Source organism: Austrofundulus limnaeus, unplaced genomic scaffold (genome assembly GCF_001266775.1).
Source record: "Austrofundulus limnaeus strain Quisiro unplaced genomic scaffold, Austrofundulus_limnaeus-1.0 Scaffold210, whole genome shotgun sequence".
NCBI lineage: Eukaryota > Metazoa > Chordata > Actinopteri > Cyprinodontiformes > Rivulidae > Austrofundulus > Austrofundulus limnaeus.
This window is the reverse complement of record NW_013952612.1, coordinates 969,843-979,008: the sequence shown is the minus strand read 5'-3', so window position 1 is coordinate 979,008 and position 9,166 is coordinate 969,843.

The window sequence follows — 9,166 nt, the reverse complement described above, 5'->3', positions numbered from 1 at the left end:
GGTTTAACCCCCAAACTTAAGAGGCTCAACAAAATGGTGACTGCAGTGGTGCATTACGATTGTTTCTTCTTCTTCTGTGAACCAAACCAGACGCCATTTTCTCCTGCAGCGGTGCAGGCGGAACCAACGGGGGGCAAACTGGGAGGGGAAAAAATTTAAACCTCCAAAAACTGGAGCGACAAGCCGCCACTCGGTTAGTCAGAACTGCACGTTTACGTCGGCTCAATTAACCAACAAGATTCAAAACTSTCAAACTATCCGTCGAATCTGTCAAAATTACAACCAGAAAAATTCAGGAGAAAACGTCAAATTTCTTCCCTAAAGCCCAACAGAAAGGCTGACAAAATGGACGACATTTTGATGCATAAGTTTATTTATTTCAGTTAATTTTAATAAAAATATTCTGAGCTTAGATTGGATGAAAGTCAATGAGAGTTTGAGTGAATCAGAGAAAAACATCCGTCCTACAGCAGAGAAACAAGCAGGTAAATGTGTGTCAAACCTTCTGGAATAAATTAATAAATAAGCGTTGGAAAGTTTAATTGCTTTACAACTTTATGTGACCCATTTAAACTTTGAAGGACGTTTTTGTTAAGTGTGTCTCGGTTAAATGGATCCAAACAGAACTGGATCTACAAAACCCCATGGATGTCGATGGCTGAGAATTTTATCTACCAAAAGTCAAAACACACCAGTCCGGATTGACCCGTTTTATTTTTGTTTGTGTTTTTTTCCAAATTGGAGAAGCGTTGAATTAAAAATGGTAACAAAATAAAACAGAAAATAAATGGGTAAATAGTGATTGGAGAGCTTCAACGCTGCGTTTGCACACTTGGTAAACACTAAACTGTGGAAAAGGCTGATTTTACAACTCTTTTCTTGGTTTTGTACTTTTATTATGAAATATGAGTTTCTGTGAATTAATTTTGCTCTGATAAAAATGTAAAAATTGAAATGATTCAGTCTTTAACAGCAGTTCTTAATGTGACGGCTCAAATATCGATTTGTTTCCCGTATGAAAACAAGTATTTCATTCGAGGCGACTAAATATGCAAAGGTCCTCATTGACCCAGAGCCAATGGAGATGTATCTCTGTCATTTCTGGGTTAAAGCTTTGGTCCTTCTTCTCCAAGACTTTATTGTTGGGCAATTAATAAAAACAAATCTTGAAATCTCACGAGTTCATTCAACTCAATGTTTAGCACTTTTTGCTTTTGGAGAATTATTCCTGCAAAGACACAAAGATGTTGAGAGAAAGTAAACATCACTTTTGTTTTTTTGTTGCTAAAACTTCTCCAGGTTGTAAAAATCTGCCATGATTTCGTCTGAAGTCTTCACCGAGGGTGAAATCATGTTTTCCACTGTTTGTTGGCCTCACACGTTGGTTTTATTAACTCCATCAGGAGCGTCTCGCTCGGCTCTCTCGGTGGCTTCGAGACATTTCTGGAGGTTTTTCCTCCTACCTCCTCTGAGGGAACCGTAATGAAGTTAACATTTTTAGAGTTTTTGTGTTTTTGGCTGCAGGGAGGCAGCGTTCAGTCACAGAGGAACACTTCACTTCCTCATGATTTCATTTAGAGGAACAACCGAACGAATGTTTGACTTGACCTCTGAAGGTCCGGGTCGGGCCGAGCAGCAGAAAATACCACAGAGATCTTCATTCTGCTGAACAACCATCAACAGCAGGAGCTCTGATAGTCTTAGTCAGAACATGTCAGCTTTCATCACACATTTCTCTCAAAAAAAAAACCACCAAAATGTTTCAAACTTTTCATAATTATCAGCTTATAAAGAGCTAAAACCAGTTCAACGCCCTTAAAGTAATGATGCAAATCATGGGATTTTGTTCAAAAGTTACAAGATGTAGAAAAATCCTTGATCGACCTTGACGTGCAGAACTCAGGTGCTAGCTAACAGTTAGCTTGAACTAGCTAATGATCAGCTCACACCTGACTGAGAATAAAAATTACTTTTTGCAAAAGAGCAAATAAATGTCACAAAAGTTCACCTTTTACAGAATTAAAAGGAGCTGCTGGTAAATTTAATGTTTCACAACTCTTAGACAAAATCTGACCAAACTGACAAGCTAACAGTTAGCTTGAACTAGCTAAAGATTAGCTCACACCCAACTGAGAATAAAAGATATTTTTTCCCCAAAAGGGCAAATAAACGTCACAAAAGTTCACTTTTTACAGAACTAAAGTGAAATATTTAAAATGTTTCACTATGAGACAAAATCTGACCAAACTGAAACGATAACAGTTAGCGTAAACTAGCTAACGATTAGCTCACATCCAACTGAGAATAAAAAATTTTTGCAAAAGAGCAAATAAATGTTACAAAAGTTCACTTTTTACAGAACTAAAGTGGAATATTTAAAATGTTTCGCTATCGGACAAAAATCTGACCAAACTGAAAACTAATCTGAGCGAAATCTTTTGGGAAATCGTTTTATGTAACATTTGTTTATCATCTCGACATCAGTTTATTGAATACAAATTTTCTTACAGTTTCATCACTGTAACAAAACGATGTATTGTGACAAACTTTACATCATGGAGAAACATTGTATCGTCATCGTAACAAATCAGTATAAAGTGTCGTGACAACGCTGCTGATTTCCACCTCATCTTTTAACACGAATCTAAAACATTTCATTGCCGTTGGCGCAAACGTTACTTTATTGATTTAATACGTCCATCATCTTTTCATGACTTGGTTGTTTGAGCAGAAAGATTTTTATATTCCTGCAAAAAAATGACTTGGAAATATCTGCTGCCATTGTGTTGGGAAATCCCCTCACATAAYGTCTTTAATTATGGTGAATATCGAGAATTCCCCTTTTTAAATAAACACAGGGTTAGAATTCCCAAAGACATCCCTATAAAAATATGGATTATTATAAAAATCAAGTTTTCAAACCAGTATCCTCGTAAACGTGATCTATTGTAATAAATTTCCAAAATTCAACAAACTTTAAATCATTTTAAAGCTTTCGAGTTAGARAATTTGATCTAAACATTAGTTATTTTATTTTTTATTTCTTATTTTTAATAAATGACGCTGATGTGTCAACACTTTTATACTCGTTTAAAATGTGTGAAATAAAAACATTTGACATTTCAACATTTTCCGTCTTCTCGAAGGCTAAATGATTACAAATCAATAGCTGAGTAATAACTGGAACTGTATTTAATATGAAACTTGTCATGTGGAGTGCGGCTATTTAAGCTTTTTTTATTTTGCTAATTCTATTTCTGTTCTCAGACTGTTTTACAGTCGAGTTGAGCTGAATGAACCTCTGACTGAATGAATGAGATCAGACTGGATTAAAATAAAAAAAAACATTTTAAAAAGTGTCTCCTGCCAGCAGGCGACAGCTTCTGTAAAATAAACCGCAGACAGACACGGAGCGCTGCTTCGGCTGCGTTTAAACAACAGCCGACCTCCTGGAGAGAGCGGCGTTAAAACCTGGAGGAAGAGGAGGGAGAGGAGGGAGAGGAGGAAGAGGAGGAAGAGGAGGGAGAGGAGGGAGAGGAGGAAGAGGAGGGAGAGGAGGGAGAGGAGGAAGAGGAGGAAGAGGAGGGAGAGGAGGAAGAGGAGGGAGAGGAGGAAGAGGAGGGAGAGGAGGAAGAAGAGGGGAAGGATTCTTGTTGGGAGACTTTAGCTTTAACAGATTTTCATAAAACTTCATGTTACAATTTTTAAAACATAAAAATAAACCCCACAAATGGCAATATTTGAAGAGATTCAAGAGTTTACACGTCTTAAATTTAAAATTTTATTAATCCTATATGTAAATACTAACGTAATAATACTAGAATAGTTGCAATAATGACATTTTTTCTACTAGTATGAAAGATTCGTTTGTAAAAACTAATTATTTAAGAGCACAAGGGTTCCTTAAAGGAATGCATATCACCCACTGCCTTTTATATTCAAACTTTAACTTAAATCATCCTACGTGGAGAAATAATGGAGTTCTGGTGGTTTTAGTGCAAATGTTTATTCTTAAATCTGTTAGTGCTCGATGACTTTCAACTATCTGTAACAATATCTACGTTTGCTTTAACTGGGTTAACTAAACAGTATTTGGTACCAGATGTTTGACTGTTGATTGGATTTTGATGCAAAACTTTCATGGAGATATTTTGCTAACAGACAAACGAGCATAAGCGTGGCTATAACCACTACGGTCTAATCCTGGTGTCGATACGACCAGTTCATGTTTGGTTTGCAGCCAGATGTTTCCACATCTAGATTAAAAACTTGATTAAATCACAGAAGTGAGTCAACAGAAACAACAACCTGAGAAAATGTGTTTGGAAAGACTGAAACAAAAGTACAAAAAGTCTCAGAAAAACTACAAACTGTTCAGAGACAGAAAACCAAACTATTTAAGAGGAATCGTTAACATCTGCAGGTAATTATAACCAACAACTACAATCTCTATAAATCATTTAATTTTAAATAAATATCCATAAAATCCAAGATTATTTAAAGACAGAACCAACGTGTAAAAAAAGGGTCAATGTTTTTATTTTTTAAAAAATCATTTGGTAAACCTGTCTTTGTTCAGGACGTGTTTTTACCGTACGGTTCAGCACGTGGACCACAAAGCTCTGCATATCATCACCGCCATGACGTTCACCTTCAGGAAAACATGAATCGAACTGAACCTTGAAAGTAGAATTTAAAACATAGAATTACAAAATCTGTGTGTTCCTTTAAAACTTCACAATTTTCACCGGAACTTTACCGGAGCTACATTGGGTTTTATTTTCACCGGAAATTTACCGGATCTACATTGGGTTTTATTTTCACCGGAAATTTACCGGACCTACATTGGGTTTTATTTTCACCGGAAATTTACCGGACCTACATTGGGTTTTATTTTCACCGGAAATTTACCGGACCTACATTGGGTTTTATTTTCACCGAAATTTTACCAGAGCTACATTGGGTTTTATTTTCACCGAAATTTTACCGGACCTACATTGGGTTTTATTTTCACCGAATTTTTACCAGAGCTACATTGGGTTTTATTTTCACCGAAATTTTACCAGACCTACATTGGGTTTTATTTTCACCGGAACTATACCAGAGTAACATTAGCCTTCGTTTTCACTTAACTGTGCCGGAGCTACATCTGGCATTATTTTTACCAGAACTTTACCGGAGTCTGCCTTCCCGAAGCTACATTAGTCTTTATTTTGTTGCTTTAACACAAACTTCAGAGACCCAGACTGGGATCCAGAACTGATAAGGCTTCACAAAGTGACAAAGTGTTCAGGTTAAGCTTTGCCTGAAGGAGTTCCTACTGAAGAGGATTAGGGACATGGTGATTTCATTTCCCTCCAGATTTCTCTCTTTATTCTCAGAATTCGGTGAATAAAATCAGAATTTGGACTTTCATCTCAGAATTGTGACAAAAAGTCGTAATTCAAAGAAAAACGTTAGAATTTGGATCTTTTTATTTAGAATTTCACCTCCACTCTCAATCTCTGATTTAATTCTCACAATTTTGACCTTAATTTGAATTCTGAGATCRTCAGAATTGTGAGAATAAACTTGGAATTCTAATCTTAATCTCACAATTCTGAAACCAAAAGTCAGAATTCGGAAAAAATATCAATTCTGAGAATAGTCAGAATTCTGACTTCAGTCTCAATTATTCTCAAAATTCTGATAATCTCTAATTTATGAAAAAGAAAAAGTCAAAATTATATTTTTATTTTCCAAATTCTGCTTTTATTTTCAAAATTCCAGGACAAAAAGTCAGAATTTGGAAAATAAATACTCTGAATTCTGAAAATCAAGCCAGAATTCAGTCATAACAGAGACAGAAGTCAAAATGCCGACCAGCTCCGAAATTAGATTAAAGTCATAATTTCGACAATCTCAAAATTAAGAAAAACAAGTGAGAATTCAGATTTTGTTTTCAGATATCTGAGATAAAACATCAGAAATGTGAAACATTGTAGCACCATGGCACTAATCCTCGTTGGTAGTTTTTGGTTACATTTTGTCTTTAATAAAGTCAGAAAATGTTTTTCTCAAAATATGGTAATCTAAGGTCACTGGTTCAATATTTTCATATTTCTCATCTTACATCACCGGTTGACTTATTTTACCTAATTTAAAAAGTAAAGGCTCGTTAAAAAACATTTATTTTATTTTATTTGTGGGGGGGGGGTTGACAGATTTCATTGATTTCAGTCAGTTCAGACATTGTGCTGAATACTTATTTACAAAAAGCCTTAAAGATGAAAATAATCTTGTTTGATCAAGAAAACTGTTCAGATTTATCAACGGACAAACAACTTTTTAAAATATGGGAAAAAAACTAATTTTAAATTAAGCAATGATTTTTTTTAGTGCAAACTCTGCACTCAGCTTTATCCAGAGCTGTTGGTTAAATGTGTCGAATGTCAGTACGTGTCCAAGTTCTTCTGTCTTTGAGAACAATCTGAGAATAATCTGAGAATAATCTGAGAATAATCTGATGTGTGTTACTAATGGAGATGTCTGGACTGTTTGCAAAACAGAAAAAAGTAATTTAATCTGCAGAAATCAATCGATAATCATCAGGAAATGTTAAAACTTCTTCCTGTTTCATCAAATTAAACTGGTTTGGGTGGAAAAGGTTCTTCGACGCTCCAGTGGTTTTTCTGGGAGGAAGTCTCCTCTGAGAAGTTAATTTTGTTCAGTTTTATATTTGTTTCCTTTTCAAATCGATCAGATGTAAATCTGAGAGCAGCTGGTTGTTTTTCCACCTCAGTGACCCGACATCGGCTCTGACTTCACAACTCAGCAGGAAGATTTAACAGATTCACCTGTTTATTTGGTTAAAAACACATTTTTGTGTCTTTATTTCACTGTGATCTGGATCTTTGTTGGCTTAAATATGAAAAAGTCCCAACGGTTTGTTTTAAAACAAAATCAYTTAATGTAAAAAATAACTGAATTACTGCAGAATTTAATATTTTGTTTGTTTCGCTGTACAATCTCTAAAGCTGCAAAACAACCACAAACAGAAATAAAATCATAAAATAAAACTTTCGGATTAAATCGCTAAATTTGTAGATTTTTGTTCAAACTGTAGTTATTTGATTTTTTATGTTTTCAGCAAACTTGTTTCAAATTCCTCCAATTCTTCTGCTACTTTTGTTCCTTTTTCCTCTAAACTGAATATTTTGTCTTTTTTGGGGGAACTGAATGCATTAAAACATAAAAACCCCAGAGTCTGCAGTGTTTCATGTATTTGTGAACTGTTGTCGTTCTTTTTGTCGTCGCGTCGTCCTCCTGAGCAGAAAGGAGCGACGACGGCGTCGATGTTCCTGACGAACCTAAAGTCGTTCAGACGCTTCTTCAACCCTGAAACGTTCCTGCAGCAAAACAAAAACACATCAAGGAGAAACAACCTGTCCTGAAACGACGCAGGACTCAGGTTTGCTTCATTTTTGTGCGTTTCTGCAGTAAAATCACTTCAGGATGGAAATATCACATTAAAGCTGTTTTAACGGGAAAACTGTGGCTCAGACTGGGTTTAAATTGACTTTTTGTAACTTTTTAGATGGATATAAAGCAAAAAAGCCAATTTAACTCGAAGTATTTATAAATATAAGAGTTTTATTTCATTGTAAATGATTCTGGACAGATTTAATTAAAAGAAGACATTAAACACGTCAGAAATGAAGCAGTCAGAAATTTTTAAATTATAAAAGTTTAACTCTTTCCTCCATAAAAAAAAGGTTGAAACCATTTTAATCATAAAATAGTCGCTAAAAAGGATCAATTTTACTGATTTTGATCTTTGATTCATTTTTAGACAAAAAAGTTGAAAATTTCACTGAAAAATCTCCAGTTTGGGTTTAGAAACGCTGATTATTCCTTTTTTATCTTAATTTAAGAGCATACACACACACACACACACAAAATAAAGCTCAACATTTGGTTCAAACCGTAACACAAGCTTGTGAGGACTTCGGACAAACGGACTCGGTTCTGAAACTGACTCGTTTTTTGGACCAACGATGGAAAAAAAATCAAACGAGGAAACTCGACGTTTCTCATCGTGTTGATTCAAAACTGTGAAAATAAAATAAAATAAAGAAAATGAACGTTTGTTTGCAGGTGACGTCCTCGTTCACCTGCAGCGTTTCTACAGGAAGACCAGAGGGACGCCAACGACAACACACACACAGACACACAAATACACAACACACACTGGAACTCTTCACCAGGTCAGCGTTTAACAGCTTTTTCTACTTCAGACCCTCCGAGGACCAAACATTCAGGATGGGGAACTCCTGCTTGTAACGCGCTCTTATTTTGAAATTATTCTACCAAAAAATGACCAAAAAGATAAATATATAAATAAATATTTGGGTTTTCTTCCATAGTAACACCTAAACGTTAAAAAAAAAACATAAACCGTGAACAGAGCCCACCGCCGCCTCCTATTGGACGACGCCTGACACCAGCAGCCAATCAGGAGGAGGAACGGCGCCATCATTAAATCTGATGTTTCCGAGGAGGTCGGAGGTCACGCACACACCTCTCCTTTCAMATTAAAACTGAAATTATTTACGTGTTTATTTTTACGTAAACTTCGTGAAAACGCTGAAAACTCTGCGGCGAATCCCGAATTAGGATCCGTTAAAACAGATAAACTAAACTAAACCCGAGTTAATCCACTGCAGGTGAAACTAAAACAGCTGATTAAACCCAAAAACAAACAACAAATAAACAATAACAAACATTTAATTATCAGAAAATGCTTCATTTTTTGGTTCAATAAACACAAATTATCTAATTAAACAATACTTACCTGTAATTTTAATATTTCATTTTTACATCATTTTAACAAAAAACAAACTAAAACCAATAAAAACGTTTGATGTTTTTGTGAAATTTGACGAAACAAGTTACGTATTTTAAAAAACGATATTTAATAATTTAATGCAACATAATTATCACTAATTATTCAAATAATGAGCTGATTCATGCTTTAAAGAAAAAAATGAGTTTTTGAACATTTTTAAAAAACAAAAAACACAAAGTTAGATCAGGTGAAATCATTAAAAATTCACATTTTGTCTTAAAAATGATCAAAAAAGTCAAATTAGATCATTTTATAAACTTTGTTTTTTGGAGGTTAAAC